This window comes from Dasypus novemcinctus, chromosome 18, assembly GCF_030445035.2.
Source record: "Dasypus novemcinctus isolate mDasNov1 chromosome 18, mDasNov1.1.hap2, whole genome shotgun sequence".
In the NCBI taxonomy this organism is placed as follows: domain Eukaryota; kingdom Metazoa; phylum Chordata; class Mammalia; order Cingulata; family Dasypodidae; genus Dasypus; species Dasypus novemcinctus.
In genome coordinates this window covers 76375333-76395497 of record NC_080690.1, presented here as the reverse complement: position 1 = coordinate 76395497, position 20165 = coordinate 76375333, and the positions used below count along the sequence as shown (strand labels likewise).

At 42.7% G+C, this 20165-nt stretch overlaps 1 protein-coding gene across 2 annotated transcripts in view; it reads left to right on the top strand.

Annotated features, from left to right (window-relative positions):
- The first annotated feature begins 17471 nt into the window (after nucleotides 1-17471).
- The window catches only part of LOC101430970 (zinc finger protein 677-like), an 80418-nt gene continuing 77724 nt past the window's right edge, over nucleotides 17472-20165 (top strand). Inside the window, exon 1 of one of the 2 annotated variants that reach the window (XM_071209429.1) lies at nucleotides 17472-17741. The gene's annotated coding sequence lies outside the window, so the exon portion shown is untranslated. The remainder of the gene's footprint in view (nucleotides 17742-20165) is intronic. The other variant, XR_011646399.1, reaches the window with a different exon arrangement.

Sequence of the window (20165 nt, the reverse complement as noted above, 5' to 3'; positions counted from 1 at the left end):
TTTCTCTTCCCTCCCTTCCTTAATAAATTACTGACCTAGCTAAACCGGCTTGCACTTAAAATTCACTTTTTATAACTTAGCCAAGAACCTAGAGAAAAATCTGGCAATAGTAGGGTAGGCAAGCAAGTTAAGAGTTTACTGAGAAACAAGAATAAGCAAGGGAAGTGGACTTGGCCCAGTAGTTAGGGCATCCGTCTACCACATGGGAGGTCCGTGGTTCAAACCCCAGGCCTCCTTGACCCCCGTGCAGCTGGTCCATGCGCAGTGCTGATGCGTGCAAGGAGTGCCCTGCCACGCAGGGGTGCCCCCATGCAGGGGAGCCCCACGCACAAGGAGCACGCCCTGTAAGGAGAGCCGCCCAGCGCGAAAGAACGTGCAGCCTGCCCAGGAACGGCACCGCCCACACAGAGAGCTGACACAAGATGACTGCAGCAAAAAGAAACACAGATTCCCGTGCCGCTGACAACAACAGAAGCGGACAAAGAAAAAAGATACGGCAAATAGACACAGAGAACATACAACAGGGGTGGGGCGGAGGGGAGAGAAATAAATAAATAAATAAATCTTTAAAAAAAAAGAATAAGCAAGAGCACACCCTTGAGATCTGAGTGTGGGAGTGCTGCGGGATGTGGGGCTCTGGGATAGGCCTTTTTAAAGCCTTCCCTCCTCCCACCATCCAGTATTAAGGAGGGAGTTCAGCTATTTGCTGTCCTGGTTGGTTGCCTTTCTATCCTCACCTGTAACCTTTCTAGGAACCAATGGGGAGGCCTTTCCGTTTGGAGTTAACTGGGGCTTCTTCTGAGCCCTGGAGTTTCAAACAGGACCTGGTGACCAGGGTCTTATGGTTACAGCTGTGTCCTCATGCAGCTGCCTTCCTGCAGGGGGTTTCGGGCAGAGTCTCAGCTGTGATGGTTAGGGCTCTGTTCCCACCAGCATCCTTCCCTCGTTTCCCACACTGACCTGCCTCGCTAGCATTATTCTGCATTATTTGTTGAGTCTGCCTGACCCACTGTTGGAAACTGAGGCACAGTGGTCTTGCTGTTTCCATGGCTATGCTTGCAACCTAAGGAATGCTATAAGAGTTCCCAGCAAACAGGATGAAGCTGTTAAAGGCTGAAAGAAAAGATGAGCTCACACCTTTTGTAGTAAATAGAACACTTAGACTTTGTACCATGAGATAAGGTTTTTTAAATTCCTTAGATTATGAGTAATGCTGATGCTTAACTGCATGTTACTGCTAGTTCTCAAGTAGACTGGGCTATACATAGAGCCCCTTGTAAACAGTAAAGTTGTCTGATGAGTCTCTACTTGCAGACCCCCTGATCCCAGCTCTCTCCTTCTCTCTCTCTCTCTCTCTCTCTCTTTCACTCTCCTTTTTCTTTCTTTCATTCCCAATACCCTTTGGGTCCAAATCTCCAAAAACCCACTTCCCTAAAGCCTCGTTTTCTTTCAGAGCTGACTCCCAACCCTTGCCTTACTCTAGAATAGAATTCCCTCCAATATGCTTCTTCTAGTTAATAAATATTTTTTGTTCTACATGCTGCTTCTTATTAAAAGTGAATCCAGGGAAGTGGATGTATTTCAAGCAGTTGCGTGCCCACTTCCCACATGGAGGTCCCAGGTTCAGTTTCCAGTGCCTCCTAAAGACAAAGCAAAACAAACAAACAAACAAAAAGCAAACAAACGAAAAAAACTAACTAAGGGGAGCTGATGTGGCTCAGTGGTTGAGCATCTGCTTCCCACATACAAGGTCTCAGGTTCAATCCCCCACCTAGGTACCTAAAAAAAAAAAAAAGAATCCAGCTTGTCCCACCATACTAGACAAGCACCTATCTTCCCTAAAGTCCTTTTCTGGCTTGTGGGTCAGCGTTGTGTTATCCTCCACATGTGTTGTCACATTCCCTTTGGGGCTGTTCAACTGTCTGGTCCCTGAAAGATCATGGCCAGCCCAGACTCCCTTCCAGGAAGCAGCTCAGGTGGAGAACATGCCGCTCTAACCCCGCTTCTCCCTCCTGATGTGCATGACTGGGCAGTAATGGCCGCAGAGAAGGTGGGGAAACTACTCAAATCTGCGTGCAAGACTCCACAGGCACTGAGGCTCCCACCCCACCTGCCCAGAATTGCCCCTCCCACAATCCCAATGCCAAATGCTTGCTCATGCGCAAAGGTTGCATGCGGATGTCCTGCAGGTGCTGGACCATGTGCCTGCACCCTGCGTCCTGCCAGGTGGTCTTCAGCTTTTGCTACCCACCCCCCACCCCAGGGATTACCAGTCCAGGTCCCATTTCTTATACGACCAGACACTAAATGCCAGGCCCCAGCAGTATTTGTTTTGAGATGTACTGTTCTTGCTTGCTTAAGTTTAGGACTATGGACACTGGGGTCTGGGGAGAGCTGCAGCATCAGGGACCCCATCGCAGGTCTACCCCAATGTAATTTTTTTCTTTCCTTTTCTCTATTTTTAAAGAAGCTTTAGATTACATAAATAAACATCAGATTATGGTCAAGCTGGAGAAGAATTTTTTTTTCTTTCTGGAAGGTACTGGGGATTGAACCCGGGACCTCTTACATGTGAAGCAGGCGCTCAACCAGTGAGCTATACCAGCTCCTCCCAGCATGATTTCTTAGAGCAGGACCCCAGAATCTACTTCAACAAGATCCCCAGATGATTCCTAAGCACATGGCAATGTATTAGGCCATGTTTAGCTAAGTGGTCCTTGATGCTGGTTTCACTGGAAGATCACCTGGGCAGTTTTAAGAACCATGGAACCCAAGCCCTCCCACCTCCCACCTCCCACCTCCCACTTCCATTCTGGCAGTTGGTTTGGGGTAGGACCCAGCCTCAAGGCTGTTTGAATAAAATGCCCTCGGGGAATTTTCTGAGGGCTGATGCCAGGCTCTGGTCCCTTGGAAGGAAAAAGGGATTTTGTTGAGGGGTCTCAGGCCAGCTCACATCCCAGTGGTGTACACGGTTTGTGGGTATTTCTACGGGGGAAGTGCACCTGAAGAGAGGGGAGGAGAAGCACGTCCTGACGCCCAGGTTGGAGTGCTTCATCCCCAAATCCCTCCTGTAGGAAAGGACAGGGGCGGGCAGGTACACCTGCATTTCAAGATCCTGCTTGTGGGTATGGCAGTGACATGGGAAGGTATGCTGATGCCATAAAAAAAGACATTCTCAAATTGCAAATGTGATTTTTCAATATAGTCACTCTGAGAAAGAAGCTTGGAGAGAGGAGGGGGGAGTGTTTTTTTCTCAGATAAATGTTGAGTCCCAGATCAGGCGCTGTGTCCTCACTTTCTCTTGCAATGCCTTGTTTTTGTAACTAGAAAAACTTAACTTCCCTACCTCTGAGATGGCTGCCTAACATGTTTGTTTTCTGCTATTTTGGTTCCTTCACTACTTATTCAGCGGAAGGTTAACTGTAGGTGGTATGTTCCCCTGATTTCAGAAACGTCTGTCCTTTCTATCCACCCGGGCTTTTTATGAACTAATGACCTGGACCTACTGAAAAGGTTTCCTTTGGAACCGGGAAGGTTTTGGTGTGCAAGGTTCCTACTGGAGAAGGGAAGTCAAGTTCCCTGGTGTCAGGGATGGGGGCCAGTGGCGGTGTGCAGGGCCATTGAGTTGTTCCAGCAGCTCAGTGTAGACCTCACTGGGCATTCAACAGTACACCATTACTGGGCTAGAATAGCTCAGAAAGCTCTGGAAAAGAAGAGTAATAAGGGGAAACTCACTTTGCCATAATGCTGGAGCAAGACTTCCTAATTAAAATATACAACTACCATAACGGAAGTATACATTACTTGAAATTTGCATAGAACTTGTCCATAAACATCAGAATTTTTATAAGTTAGGAACATACCTTTCACTGCTTGTAAGATGTATGTTAAAATTAATTAGGTTTTCTGTTTCTCTTTTAGTTCATTTTAGAAGCATATGTTTCTAGAAAATAAAAGCAACTCATCCTAGATGCATGAAATTGTAAAACTAAGTTGAGTGTTATTACCTTTTATGATTTAATATTAATTCTAAATGTAGTCATTTATGCATTTCCATTGTGTCTCTTTTTCTTATTCACTCATTCCCCAGATTACTTTTTTTATTGTTTTTCTCAAATGTTTATTTTTGTTCTTGGAGCCTATTGCTATTTTTACATTTTTAAGTTATCTGTTTTGTTTGTAATAATTTAAAGCTTCTTTTACATTATGGTTTATTCTATCATACTTTTAGTTTACAGTTGTGATAAGTGGTTCATATTTCTCAGTTTCTGGTGGTATCTGAAATGCATTATTTAAAAACTTTTACTTCGAAATAAGTGATATTTGGCGTCCTGGGGAATTTCTGTCTTTCCATTACAACCCCCATTACCTCTCTTGTGCAGGTGGAGGTGCCCAGGTCTGATCACCAGCACCTGAGTGAAGGCAACTCTCTCGGTGTTGTGGAATTTAAGAGAAGTTCAATTAATTGAGTATAGAGAGGCCAGGACTCAGGAATGATTTTGAGAAGGAAAAAATGGTTTATTGACGGCCGGCCGGACTCGGGAGCTTTCTGTTTGAATCCCGAGCCCGGAACAAGATTTTCAAACGTCTTTTATACAGAGAGGAAAGGCCAAATGGTCCCTTTGTTTCAGTTCTCAATAGGCTTCAATTAGCATATATCTCTTTCACATCTTAGGTAAGCTTTTAGCAAGGACTCCAGACATTTTAGATAAGCCTTGGTTTTTGCATTTCCCCTAAATACTTAAAGTTTATAGCCCTTGCTTTGTTAAACATTTCCTGGGACTGGAGCCTGCTGTCACCATCCCTAAGGGCAGGACTGCAGCCTCTTACCATTCCACACCCACAAGTCAAATAACTTAGTTATCTCTGAAGAGACAAAGAGCCTTCCACCCATAGCCCACATCATTCCCCCCCTTTGTCAAAGTTTACTTGCTAAGCTTTGGCATAATTATTGTTGTAGCTATGAGGTGGATGACTGTTTGTTGTCTTGACTGATTATTTATCAGTCTTTAGTACAGCATCAAGGACCGTTTTTAGAAGTTTAGAACTTTTCATTCTGGACAGCAGAATCTTGGGCAGGGGCCTCCCGCAGTTATTCTGCTGCCACTGGCACTCACGTGGATTTCCAGTCAGGTTCCAGATCCATCTATTACTTTTATTTTACTCTTAAAGAGTTTACACCTTTAATTTAAAAGGGATGCTGAAGGGAGACGATCTCTTTTCTGTAACTGCTTCCTGCTGGCCATGGGCTGTAGTCATTGCCTAATAAGGTGTAAAACTCTTTAATTTATTCTAACTGGAGGAAGATGGATCTGGCATTCTGTACGAAGTTGGATGAAGTTTTCATATGGTTAATAAGATGTTCACTCTGAAAGAAACAAACTTAATTAAAAATTTGGAATACCCGTTTTTAAAAGAGGACACATTGGATTACAGAGATAGACAAGATTAGATGCCTATAAAGATGGCATTCCTTAAAAGCTGGTGGGAACAGCATATATATTCTTTTTTAAGTTATCCATCTTTAGAGAGAAATTGCAACAGACACTTAGCTTTGTCTGAAGACACATTCCAAGCTGTTCAATGATTGACACTCATTCGCTTTGTCAGATGCTCCTGGTGAACTGGCACTCCTTGGGCAACTGGCTTCACTCAGGATTAGAACACTAATTTGGAAATACTCTTAGTTTTCACCTGTGGGAGTGATCAGAACTACAGAATAAAGATTTTATACACCTTGGTTTTCATTGTACAATTTCTAGCAATTTTGACTTGTTCAATAGGTGACTCACCATCAGCAAGCAAGCCTCACTTTTGCTAACTGAGTCTGGCTGAGACTGCCACCTTATTCTATAGACATGTTATTAACTGTTTAGAAAATGATTTTACCAGGAATTTAACATGTCTAATATACTTCTGCACTTGATCCAAAATAGAAAAGATAACATTACAATTATTAGGCATATATTTAGTACAGGATAAAAGTACAGCACTTAATATTAACTAATGTATTACTTAATGCATAAGGATTCAGTGTTGCCATTATTAGTTTTGAGTTTCAGGTTTGTAATACTTTACATGTTATCTCTCCATGAGAGCAGGCCATAATGCCAATTGTGTTTAAGTTTTACTTACAGTCTCCTGGTATCATGGCTCCACTTAGCATGTTCTTCAACGCAGTGAGCAAGTTGCAGCATCCTTCCAGTATTCCAGAGATTTTCCAGTATTCTACTAGCCTGGTGCATAGTGCTCTCTGGCACCATGGAACAGTGCCAGTCTGGAGGCGATATCCATTGTACACTTGGCTGTACCGAGTCATTATTGGCTGCAGGAGCTTGAAACTGCAATATAGTTTCCATCAACTTCAGGAGCAGAACCAGAGACTGATATAGCACATATTTTTAATTGAGGGGTCAGTGACCAGCCTAGCCAATAACTCACATGGAGAGGCCACCTGTAATGTATACAAGGCCTGGTTCGAATGCACAAGAGTTTGACAATGTTAAAGTCTATTCCTTGTTTTATATATATTTTAAACAACTTAACGCAATACATATATCAAATGACCATCTACTTACACAATTTTACTATGAAGATAACAGTAGGTACTTCACTTTAGTAATAGAGGAAAAATATTATTTTTCATTGTTAGAATGAAAACAGAATATTTCCAATAGAATCAAGACAACCTTTTATTACCATTTACTTAAATGTGTATTTTGCAGTGGCCTTCAGACAGGTTTATTATCATGAAGTTATTTCTGCTACCAATACCAATCTAAGTTTCTTTAGTTAACAATAACTTCTACAACTAGAACTATTTAAACATTTTCAGTTTGGAAGATGTTTTACAAACTCTTTATAATTGACTATAACCACATTGAGTAGCCACCTCATGTTTAAATAAACTTACTAAATTACAATTACCAATGAAAGAAATTTACTCTCTATTTAAGAGAGCATATCTACAATCTTTTCCCTTTAGCCTAATTTCACCAATGTGAACTTACAATTTTCACTTACAATTTTCATTACCGTAAAGATTTGTACATATGTTAATTTAGTTTATAAATTAACTATGGGAGATTACACTCAAGTTAAATAAAATTGAAACCATAATAGTTTATGCAAGGAATGTTCTCTTTTTCCCTTACAGGAAGCTAAAAACTTCTTTTCTTTAAGTTATGAAAATTATTAATTTAAAAGCATAACTGACTACCAGGTTTTAAAACACATGCATACTGATTTCCAGGTTTCAAAACACATTACACAATTACTTAATTTTTTAAAATCATAACCCAGGAAAGATCTCTCCATAGTTTTTATGGACTTTCCTTTACTTACTGAAATTTGTTAATAGAGCCACTAATTACCTTATTTTGTTGGAAAGAAATCTTCTGGAAGAAAATAAGGCTCACCAGATTGTGGAGAAGAAAATACTTTATTCTCAATCTTGCAAGAAGGGGCGCAGAGCCAGATATGGCTGGTGCCCCGAACAAAGAAAAATGACACAATTTATACCCCTAAGCCTAGCATGCAAGCTCTTCCTGTTTTTCCATAGATTGGATACTTCAGAAGTTACAGCTTATCTGAGATTTAACTTTCCCACGCAAAAGTTTGATTTAACTGCTTCTTCTATCACATTCCAACCATTTTAGTTTTTACCTGCTCCCCCCCTTTGTCAAATAAGGAATAGAATTTAGTGCTGAAATGGCACCGACTTAGTTAGCTCCTTCTTGGGCATCCTTCCACTGCCCATAGGACTGGCCTAAACTGGTCTCCTCCTCCACTGCTGTCCAACCCGGGAGTGGGAGACTGAGGCAGCAGGCCGCCGGGTTACATCAACATTTTTCTTATGTGAAAATTAACCTAATCTTTGTTTTGTTTTTTCCAATTTATGGCTGACAAAGGTTTAAACTGGGAAATTACCAGGCAAACTGATTCTTAATTCCCTAGCCTAGTAGATAGGTTTAATCTGCCACACCTAGTCTTGCCTTAAAAGCTCTTGCAAAGAGGAGGCCCTTTCCCAATTGTTTCCATAATCAGATTTCTATGACTTTTTCATCCTGCTTAGTTCAATTTGGGCTTTAAGAATATTTATAAATATAACTGCATATTTAATTTTCAACAATTTGAGCAAATAGGCAGGCATGAATAGTTTGGCACAACAACATGACTTTAGTTACTTTAAACTTTTCAAAGACTTTTGAAACTCTTCTTAACTTGCACTATGACCATGCAGCTTACCACAAGAATTTTCTTTCCCACTCAATGGATTGTAATAACCAAAATGTTCTCAATGCCTCAGCACCACTTTGTTTCAGAACTTTACACTTTACTTTGAAATCAGCAGAATTTTGGATAAGCCACAAGATTAACTTTATATATTTACCGAGGCTATTTGAAGCCTCAGGGAGACAGACTGCTTTCTCTCATGAATTGCCACTCTTAGGAACACTGACCGTCAAGGCAGGAGACTTCTCCCCCTCCACCCCCCTTTTTGATTTTGGAGATAATAAAACTCCAGTGGCCATTTAACCTTATTCTATCAGGCAGCAATTTATTTAGTTTACACTTGAATTCATGAGAGAAAGGGTTACTAATACCAGAAGAGGAGACAGTGATGTCCCAGCTCTTCTCAATTATGAAATAACCACAGGCAAAGGCAAAGGGCGAGGTTAGGCCTGAAGCAACCATAAACAAAGGAAAGGTTAGTGTAGAATTTACACTTAAATAATAGTTTCAGGCTAAATTCACCCAGCTATAATCTCAGTTATTGTCTTTCCACTGTTTTACAATATAAATGCATTTATAAATGATTTTAACTCTTAGTTACAGTTTTTATTAATTTTTTAAAACCTATTAATTTTATAACACCTTTAAATACCTTTCATTCAACTTATAACATATTAAATGAACTTAACCATTACTTTAATTTTTCCTTTAAAGTGAAAGAATAAATCTCTTGCAGTTAGTTTGAAATAAAAGGCTACTTTTCAGGATTTGATTTCTAGAACATAAAATGTTCTTTTAAAAGAACTCTTCTTCAAACATTGAGGATGTGATGAGGTTAAAGCACAAGAAGCTATTGATAAATGATTTTCTTTATATATTGATCTTACTCAATTTAATCATAAAAATTTCCCTTCCACAAACCTTCTACACTTTCAGTATTCATTCAGGTTCCGTCCCACACTCTACTCTTTCCAATAATCAATCATTTTATCTTAGGACAAAATCATCTTCTGTTGCCTTAACAATAAAAACACACTCCATATATCCCACATACTAAGTTACCAGGCAAACTTCTTACAACATATAATTGCCATTAATACTAACCAAGTTTGTTAAAATAATGAACTTTTCTTCACTTTAAATACTTAGTAGCATGTAATACCAGAAACAGTTTTTTTGGAAGCAAGTTGGCAGGGGAGATTGGCTGCCGAATAAGTTTGTTATAAAATTGCCTTTTATTATTATTATTATCAATTCAGTTTTGTTAAATAATGACTTTCTGCAATTAGCCACTTAAATACCTTAAACAATGCTTTGTAAAACTTTTATAATTATTTATACCCTTAATACAAAGTTTACCTTCACAGAACACATTCTCTTACTTAAGGTTACTACAATACCTTCTAAGAACCTGAGCAGAATGCAAACGTATTTTGGCTTTGACACCCTAAGGAGGGAACTTTACTGCATTTATTCTGATTCTGCTTTTCACCTCCTTCACTTCCCCCCCTTCCAGGCAGTCGGGTGCACAACAAACAGGAATGCGGCTTATGAATAGAAGGGTGGACTCACTGGAAAGGGGCAAGCCGCTCCCCCCTTTCCAGCTTTCAGCCAAAATGGGCAGACAGAACCTACTCAAATTTGGCAACTCTCCCAGGAACCCAGCCGCCCTGACTGGGACATTCCCAACAGACTTGGGTGCTTGGCTCGGACACAGAAGGCCTCCAAGCCCCGGCAAAGGGCCAGACCAGAGACAAGACACCAGAACATGCACAAACATCTAGACTCCGCAAACATCCAGACTCCTCAGCTTTTGCCCCAGAATCATTTCACCCCCTTGCCAATGGCAAGGGAGGGCTCCAGCTCAGCTGTAATTCTACTTCATGTAAGGACACAACTCCAACACTAACATTGAGCTGACACAGACAGAAGCACAAAGGTCACTAATCTAACTCACAAGTTTATATATTTATTTTCACCACGGCTGCCCCCACAGCCATCACAAACCTCAGAACACTTAACATTTGGTATAAAGCAAATTCATTCACAAATTAGCACCATAACAAAAGATTTCAGCTAGACTTTTCCACTGTTTAAACTTTACACCCAGACCAAGCTCCACCAGAAAAGCCGATCCATTTTCCTGTAACCAAGTTTTGTTTTCCTTAATCTAGACCAATTTCCAGGATATTAGGACTCGAACCTATAAATACCCTTCCTATTAAAATCGAGACTCCACTCCTTTAGTGGATATAAGACCAGTACCAGATTCTAACATGCAGTTAGACAAACCCAAAACACCAGGGCTTTTCCCCGGTTTTCCTCCTTTTCCCAAGCCTAGAGAGAACGGCTTCCCCCCAGCCTTCTGGGGCTACTAGGGTTCTCTCGGGAGGTGATCAGCCTCCCCTTCCTAGCAATTAAAGCTAGGGCCTTCCAGACTCTGCTCACCCGGGGAGTCTTACCTTCTTCCCTGTTCGGAGCTCTTTTTCGTTCCCAGAATCTTTCTCTTCAGACCTTCCATTGCCCCTTGATTTTGTCGGGAAGATTCTGGTGGAGCCCACATCTTTTCTGGATTAAATTTAATCCAGGGGCGCCCAGATTTGGGGTTCACCCGAGTCCTCCCGGCTTCCTCGGGGATTTGGAAGGGGCAGCAAAATGCTACCGTCTCTGGCCTTCATTTTTGTCCCTTCGCGGTCGCCATTAATGTTGTGGAATTTAAGAGAAGTTCAATTAATTGAGTATAGAGAGGCCAGGACTCAGGAATGATTTTGAGAAGGAAAAAATGGTTTATTGACGGCCGGCCGGACTCGGGAGCTTTCTGTTTGAATCCCGAGCCCGGAACAAGATTTTCAAACGTCTTTTATACAGAGAGGAAAGGCCAAATGGTCCCTTTGTTTCAGTTCTCAATAGGCTTCAATTAGCATATATCTCTTTCACATCTTAGGTAAGCTTTTAGCAAGGACTCCAGACATTTTAGATAAGCCTTGGTTTTTGCATTTCCCCTAAATACTTAAAGTTTATAGCCCTTGCTTTGTTAAACATTTCCTGGGACTGGAGCCTGCTGTCACCGTCCCTAAGGGCAGGACTGCAGCCTCTTACCATTCCACACCCACAAGTCAAATAACTTAGTTATCTCTGAAGAGACAAAGAGCCTTCCACCCATAGCCCACATCATCGGCCACCTCTGTAAAGGAGCCCCCAGACCACGGCCGCCTCTGGGTTGGAAGATTTCCTGAATGAGTTTGGATGCAAACTTTTCTGTCTTCACAGAGTGGGCAGCCTGCATCCCTCAGCAACACCTGGTATTGAGTATCTTCCAGGTGACAGTGATCAGCCCCGGGAACTCCAGGTGGCCAGAGCTTACAGGGAAAGCGCCCAAGTACATCTGCTTCCCCATATCCCTGTGCTGGCTCCTCTCCTGCTGGTAAATATCACTTTCCTGTTAAGTGACTGGCGGTTGGAGAAATGATACCATCAGAACTAGAAATTATGGTGTACTGTTCTTCTGAGACTCCTGACAAAAGTGCAGACTCACGGCCTGCAACCTTGCTGTGCCCCCTGAGGCAGACGTTGGGGGCTCAGGCTCTGGGCCAGCGGCTACCTGGTTTCCATCAGGTCTAGGCACAAGCTGTGGGTCTGACACCCTCACGGGACCAGCCTCTTCCAGATCCTCCCCTGAGTCCAGAGCCCCCTACACCATCCTTGTCCTGGTGGATTCCACACCCTCACCTTGGTGGTTTCCACACCCTCTCCTCCCTCTTGTGAGTTGTCCGGGCTCTTTTAAATACTCCCTGCCAGTGGCTGGTGAGCACTTCTGCACTGATCACTGCCTGTTTCCCAAATGTCAGCCCTTTAGTGCTCCTGAGCCGTGGCCCCAGGGTGTCCAGACTCTGCTTTTCCTAGGTAAGGAACACAAAACTCCCTAATCTTATGAAGAAACTATAAATGGTTAGTTATTGCACAAGGTTCACTTGTTGACCCCTTTGCCTCCCACAGAATCCTAAGCACAACTATGAAACAGTCTATCACGGCAAGCAGTGGTACCTGCAAGAGCATAGAAGTGAGTGTGAGTAACTGAGTGTGTGCAGGTGTGAGTGTTCAGGCTCATATTGGTCATTTTGTTTCTTGCCCATCTTACCCATCTAGCATTAATGTTGGGGAATTATACCTTGTAGTAGTTTGATATAGTTATGAATTCCAAAAATAGATATTGGATTATGTTTGTAAACTGGTCTGTCTGAATTTCACATTTACTTAATTAAATTATGATTAGAACTTTGATTGGGCCACCTCAGTAGGGCATTGAGTCCCCACCCCTTGGTGTGGGAATTCAGAGATAAAAGACATGGCAAAAGAAGACAGTTGGAGTTTTGCTACTGGAGTTTTGATGCTGGAGTCTTGAGCTGAAGCCCTGGGAAGTAAACATACAGAGGAGCATGGTCGTGAGGAAAGAGAGAAGTCCCCAGGAAGAGAGGAACCCAGGAAGCTTGAACCCTGGCAGACATCAACAGCCATCTTGCTCCAACATGTGACAACAGACTTTGATGAGGGAAGTAACTTATGTTTTATGGCCTGGTATCTGTAAGCTTCTACCCCAAATAAATACCCTTTATAAAGGTCAACAGATTTCTTTGGCTTACACTTACCTTAAAAATGTAAAGTGTAAAATAATGCTAACTACAACAATGACAAACTGATTTAACACAAAGACTAGTTTATCAATTTATCTTGCCATTTGAGTTGATTAGTTAGAATGACAAGGAATGGATTTTTCATTTATCTGCTTCAATTCTTCTGTTTCATCTATACCTCTTGGAATTATATCCAATTGAATATACTCAAACAATATTTGACTTTAGTGGGTATAATTAGTCTTTTATGTTTAATATAATAATGGATATATTTGGGAAGTATTCACCAAATTATTTTTGCTCTTCTTAACACCTATTTTCTTATTCTTTCTATCTTCACTTTTTTGGTGTTAATTTATTTTAATAATTCTACATTTTGTTTGGGTGTTGCATATTCAGTATCTCTTCATTTGTAACTTAGAAATTATGGAAGAATTGAAAAATTAAGCAGAATAAAGACATGCAACACTAATCAATTTTCCTTACAACTTATATTTTAATTTCTAATAAGCATTTTTTTAAAAATGCATGTAGGGGAATGAGTGTATCTCAGTGGTTTGAGTGCCTGCTTCCCATATATGTGGTCCTGGGTTCAAACTCCAGCACCTTCTTAAAAAAAAAATTCATGCACAGGAGGTTATGAGTGCACAGTTCCATAAAATTTCACAAACCGAACACACCTCTGTGTGCAACTCCTAGATCAAAGAACAGAATATTATCAGTCCCCAGATATCCCCCTGTGCCTCCCCCATTAACTGTTGCTAAGAGTAACCACAATTTTCCATTTAACAGCAGAGATCAGTGTGTCTATTCTGAGCTTTATATTAATGGTATCATACAACACGAAGTCTTCTGTATTTGTCTTTTAATTTTCACGTGTTGTTTGTGCATTTATCCATATTTTTACATGTTTGAGATTGTGTAAATATCCCCCCAAATCAATTTAATCATTCCTCTGTTGAATGATATATGAGTGTTGTTCAGTTTTGGAGCCATTATGAATAGGGCTAGTATATAAATTCTGGAACATGTTTTGGTGACAAGTATGAATTTTTCTTGGGTATACATGTAGTAATGGAACTCATGGGTCATGTATTTATATCAGCTCAGCTGTAGGCAATATTGCCAGTTTCCAAAAATGTTGGTATGAATTTTCACATCCACCAACAATGTATGAGATTCCTGGTTTATTCATTTCCTTGTCTGCACTTAGTGTTTTCTGTCATTTTCCTTTTTTTTAAAGATACATTTTTTATTTCTATTCTCTCCCCCCCCGCCCCCCCACATCCCCCTCCCCCCGCCGTAGTCTGTTCTCTATGTCCATTCACTGTGTGTTCTTCTTTGTCAACTTGCATTCTTGTCAGTGGCATGGGGAATCTGTCTCTCTTTTTTGTTGCGTCATCTTGCTACGTCAGCTTTCCATGTGTGTGGCGCCACTCCTGGGCAAGCTGTGCTTTTTTTGTGTGGGGTGGCTCTCCTTGAGGGGCATACTCCTTGCGCATGGGGCTCCCCTATGCAGGGGACACCCCTGCGTGGCACGGCACTCCTTGCGCACATCAGCACTGCGCATGGGCCAGTTCATCATACGGGTTAAGAGGCCCTGGGTTTGAACCCTGGACCTCCCATATCGTAGGCAGATGCTCTATCAGTTAAGCCAAATCTGCTTCCCTCTGTCATTTTCATTTTAGCCTTCTGCTTGGTATGTGATGGTACAAGGTCATGATTTTATTTGCATTTCATTGATTTCTAATGAAGTTGATCATCTTTTCACGTGTATATTAGCCATTGGATACTCTCTTTTTTGAAGTGTTTATTGCTTTATTTTGCCCATTTTCCCCTAAATATATTGTCTCTCTTTTCCTTATTGATATATAAGAGTTATTTATTTATGCAGGTAATAAATTCTTTCTTGGCTTGCTCTCGCATCTTTCTCCCTCAGTATCATTTGATACCGAGAGATCATTTAATAGAAGCTCTTAATTTTTAAATAATATCATTTATCCTGCTCCACCTTTGTATTTAGTAATTTTTATTCTGTTTAAGAAATGTTTTACTGGCGGCAGACTTGGCCCAGTGGTTAGGGCGTCCGTCTACCACATGGGAGGTCCGCGGTTCAAACCCCGGGCCTCCTTGATCAGTGTGCAGCTGGCCCACGTGCAGTGCTGATGCTCGCAAGGAGTGCCCTGCCACGCAGGGGTGTCCCCCGCATAGGGGTGTCCCACACGCAAGGAGTGTGCCTGGTAAAGACAGCCGCCCAGCGCGAAATAAAGTGCAGCCTGCCCAGGAATGGTGCCACACACACGGAGAAATGACACAACAAGATGATGCAACAAAAAGAAACACAGATTCCCGTGCCACTGACAACAGAAGCGGACAAAGAAGACACAGCAAATAGAAACAGAGAACAGACAACCGGGGTGGGGGGTGGGGGGGGAGGGGAGAGAAATAAATAAATACATAAATAAATCTTTAAAAAATAAAATAAAGGATATTGCTATTCATGGAATGCTAAGCAGGGACATAAAATTAACGTATAACTCAGATAAGGAACCAGCAAAGACAGAGTTACAAGTTGGGGTAAAGGTCCCCAAGGACCGTCTCCTTACATAGACTAAGATAAGTTTACATTCTTAAGGCAGGAGAGATCTCTAAGCATGTCCACATCTAACTCCTCCACCTACATGCTCAAGGCAGTCATATCATACTTTCAGTTTCTTATTCACAATCCTTCCCCCAATGTAATTAACAACACAGACCCCAAGCGTCAATTTACTCAAGAGGGAGATTATTTTAAATTTTTAGTGGGCTCAGATATTGACTTGGGCCTTAAAGTGATGTTTTATTTCATTACTAAGATCATAGTTAATATGCATCAGAATGCTAGCTGTCACTGGATTAGTACCTAAAGTTTAAACACTAGAAATTACTGTTACAAAGCACAAAGAAAACATTATATTCCTCTATTTTTGTAATTGGGGCAAGATAAGAGGTCCAATTTGTTTAAGAACACTTAATGTACCCAATACTATCTGAATAAGAGACTTTTATTAATTCTTCTGCCAAACACAACACTGATTTCCATCAAAATTATTTTTTAAGATGAGAAATAGTAGGTCAATTAAAAAAAAACAGTTGTGGCCTTGAACTATGAAACATTATATTTTAACACATCGATTGAAAATTCTAGAACGTCACTGTAAAGATGTTAATTACTGGCCTTCAGCAATGAATGGATGCAGCTTTTCTGTAACTTCTCCAAAAATGCTTTGCAGCACCTAACACACTACTGATACACAGACTCAAGGTCGGAGCCATTCCCCTCAGATTGTTTTCATCCATACATAGAATACAATCAAATGTGGCAAAGTCTTCTGTGGTAACCTGCAGGCAATGTGATTCATAGGAATATCGTGCTTCTTTATGCAATTTGGCCCTTGATAATCAGGAGGGTTGCCTGTCTCCTATGTGGATGGGGAAGCGCAGTCTATCCTCCAAGTATCCAAAATATGTTAAGCAGTTATAAGTTCTCTGAAAACTGCTTCTGCAGTGGGAGATTGACAAATGTCACCCAGGCATACAAACAGCACCAACTTGGACGCCTGCTCTGCCATCTTCTCAGGCGCAAAGAGAGGAACACAGTCTCACTATTTGATTTTATTGTTCAAGTAAAAGAACATAAAATCTTCTAAATGTCTCTGGAAATATTGCAAAATTAATTTTTCATTAGTTCAAAGCCACTTCAAATATCTCTGAAAGAGGACATCTTCAACAAGCCTCATTATCTGCACTAGGCACAAAACACTGAAAAACAGAAAAGGAAAGTAGATGAAAATATCTTCACCTTCGCAGCCTCCTGCTGTGCACTGGTGCTGCTGCTACCGCTGTGCTTCTGTTTCCTTCTAGCACCTCACAGTGATGTGGGCTATGGGTGGGAGGCTCTTTGTCTCTTCAGAGATAACCTGAACTGTCTGTCCTAACTTGTGGGTCTGGAAAGGTAAGAGGCTACAGTCCTGCCTTTGGACTAAATATATTCGGTAACTAATGACAAATCAAAATAGGGATGCCAACTAATATGTGTCCAGGTATTTGAATTCAAGAAGTGTGGACTAGAAAAACATGTTAAATGTAAAGAAATAAAAAATAATTTATATCTACACAAACAGTTTTTCTTCTTTTAAAGATCAGGCCCAATGACGTTCCCAGAACTGAGCCCTGGGTTGCTCTGCCCTGGGGGCAATGGGGGATAGAAAATGAGGGTTGGCAAGACTAAGCTGCACGTGCAGCACCGGCAGTTTCGCATTTCACATCCTGGTTTCCATCACCCGCGCAGACAACTCCAACACTCCCTCAAGACAGAGGATCTGCTGGCCTGGAAGAAACCTCAGCCTTCGTGGATCCAGCCACAGCCGAGGTCCCAGCGCCGGACGCCGCGTCTCCCTCGCAGGACGCGGGCTCCACCCGCCCGCTAACACTGCTGTTCACTTAAACCGCTTTGAACTTCACGGCTTCCGACAGCCCCGAGCTCTTACCCTACGGAGTTTAAAACAATCATTTAAAACAGGAAGGACGCGGCCTTGCTCCACCCACAGGGCAGGGAAGAGATTCAAAAGCCGAGAATCAATTCCGGGTGCCAGGCGAGGTCCCCAGCCAGCCGCTCCCCCCAGGCCCCGCCCCCTGCCGCCCGCCGCCCGCCGCCCGCGGTGACGACCCCGACCCCGCGCACGCGCAGATGCCTGCAGACGCCTCCGAAGCGGGTGGCGATCAGTGAGGGAGTGTCCCACTCTGGTTCCAACCTGCGTTTCGCTGCCCCTCGGGATCCCGTCCTGCACACTCGGAGTCCAGGGATCGCCCCGGACGTTAAAGTCCCCGCACCCGGTGAGTCCCGGCGCCGCCGTGAGGCCGCGTCGCTCCCCTGGGGGTCCCGAGTTCCGCGTCAGTTTCCGCTTAGACTCGCTCTGAGGCGGCCCCGACCCCGGCCTTTACGCCTTCGGCCGTGTAGACGCCGCCTGCCGCGGGTTTTCCTGCTTAAACTTCACTGACCGCCAGCACCCTCCGGCCATCTGCGCGGGTGAAGCTCCCACACAGGAGATGCGCTCACGCCCTTCGCCACCGACCCGAACCCCAGCCTCGTCCCTCGAGGACAGTAACGGCCGCCCCGTGCCCCTGGGAGCCCCAGGGAGCCGCGTCCTCTGGCCTGGGGTCCTGCAGACAGCACCCCTTCCCCGAGTCGCCCCTTCCTCGGGTCCTCTGCAGTCGCCCGGGCCTCCCTCGCCCCCCCTGGTTCAGCCCACGCCTTGGGGAGGCCCCTCACCCCGGCTCTGGGGAGGTGACCCGCACCCGTTCCGTGACCCCGTGTTTCCTCTGCGCGAGTCGCGTCCCACTGGCCGCCTGGGGTGGTTGTTTCCATCCCCAGTGCCCAGTGGGAAGTGCTCTTCCTGGGCAGGGGACGTGGGGTCCTTACCTGTGAATGTGCAGGACGGGGTGGGGGAGGATCGGGGCTGTGCTGCTCAGGGAGGAGGGTGTTGAGGAAAGAGATTTAAAATCTAAGGAGTAAAGGTGCAATGAGGGAGAATCAGGGCAAAGAGGGGATGGAGTGGGTGGACTTAGAATAAGAGTGAAAGACTGAAGTAGAGAAAGCAGAGAAGAAAAGGAAATAAGAGAAATCTAGAGAAAAATCAGTCCCTGAATTGATTGGTAAAACTGAGTGTAAGTGTCTGTGTGGCAGTTTTCTGGGAGAGAATGCAGATGCCTGATTGTAATTAGAATCTTAACCGGGTCCCAGTCCTCCAAAATAATGAGAACTGAGATAAAGGCTGAATCGTTAAGGTTCAGAGATAGGGGATCTTCCTCCCTTCCCATCCTTTCTCCCTCCCTCTGTCTCTCTTTCTCTGTCTATGTCTCTCTCTGTCAGGAACTTTTCCCTTGAGGGATCTGCAGAGGCTTTTCTTTCTGCTGAGTTTAGACTCTTTTTGCCAAAGTGGGTCTGCTCAGCCTCAGGCTGCCATCCCAGATGCTACTCGCTGAGTTTCTGGTTGAACTTTATACTCGAAATAGGAAACCTGGGAACGTCAGTCCCTAAAGTGAAGGCTTTGCCAGAGGGTTCACCAAGGTCACTGACCATTTGTCCTCTAGGTACCTCCGTAGCCTCTACTGTGTGGCAGTGATTTTATCATAATATTGGTTTCAAAAAAATGGTAAAAAGGAAATAGTCTCCTAGACCTCATCCATATTACTTTTGAATGATGGAGAGAGAAAACCCCATTCACTTACTCATGGTCATACAGTCAAAGGATGCCCCAAAGACCCCCGAATTTAAAGATGGATATAATCATTCTCTCACATGTCCCCAGTTTCTTTGCTTTTTGCTCACATAATCATCACATCCAATTCTGTCTCCTCTTTGCCTGTCCTGGTGTGGCTGGTCACAGATGGAGGAACATATAAACCGAAATTCACTGATCTCACTTCAAATTCCTGGTCTAGTTCTTCTTGTATTTGCTTATTCATTTATTCTATACCTTTTCCTCTAGATCCCACTAGAAACCCAACTCTTCCTTCCCAGTCATTTCTCTCAGTCATAGACCTTGCTGCTTACTCCAAAGAAGCAATGAGAGAGGTCTTCCCTAACTGGGCTGCCCACTTGCCTCAGACCTGTGTCCCTGTTTCACTGTTGACTCTGAATAGTCTGACCCTGCTCCTGGCTGTTCCCAACCCTGCAATTGTGTCACTCAGCGCTCCTCATAGTCTCAGGAGAACTACTGCAACCTTTTGCCACTGCATCATCAATTAAAAAAAATTTTTTTTAATTAGAGAAGTTTTACTTTTACCGAAAAACCATGTAAAAAATACCAGGTTCCCAAATACCCCCCTATTAATGACATATGCCTTAGTTTGGTGCTTGTGTTACAATTGATGTAAGAATATTAAAATTGTACCATTAACTATAGTCCGGGTGTTCAGGTAGTCCATAAGCTTGAATTAATTTTAAATAATCTAAAATTTTAATTTAAAGACATGCCAGTGTTAAGTGTCATAAAACTATGTGCTGCTGCATTCTGAGAAGGAGTCTATAGTTTTCACCTCACTTGCAAAGAGGTCTGTGGGACAAAAAGATTATGAGCCCCTGCTATAATCTATACTTTACATTAGATATTTTTTACCACTCTATTATTAACACTTTGCATTAGTGTTACTTTTGTTATAATTCATGAAAGAATATTTTTATAGTTGTACTAGTAACTATAGTCCATTGTTTATAATAGGTTTTACTGTTATAAAGTCTTATATTTTATCTTTTAA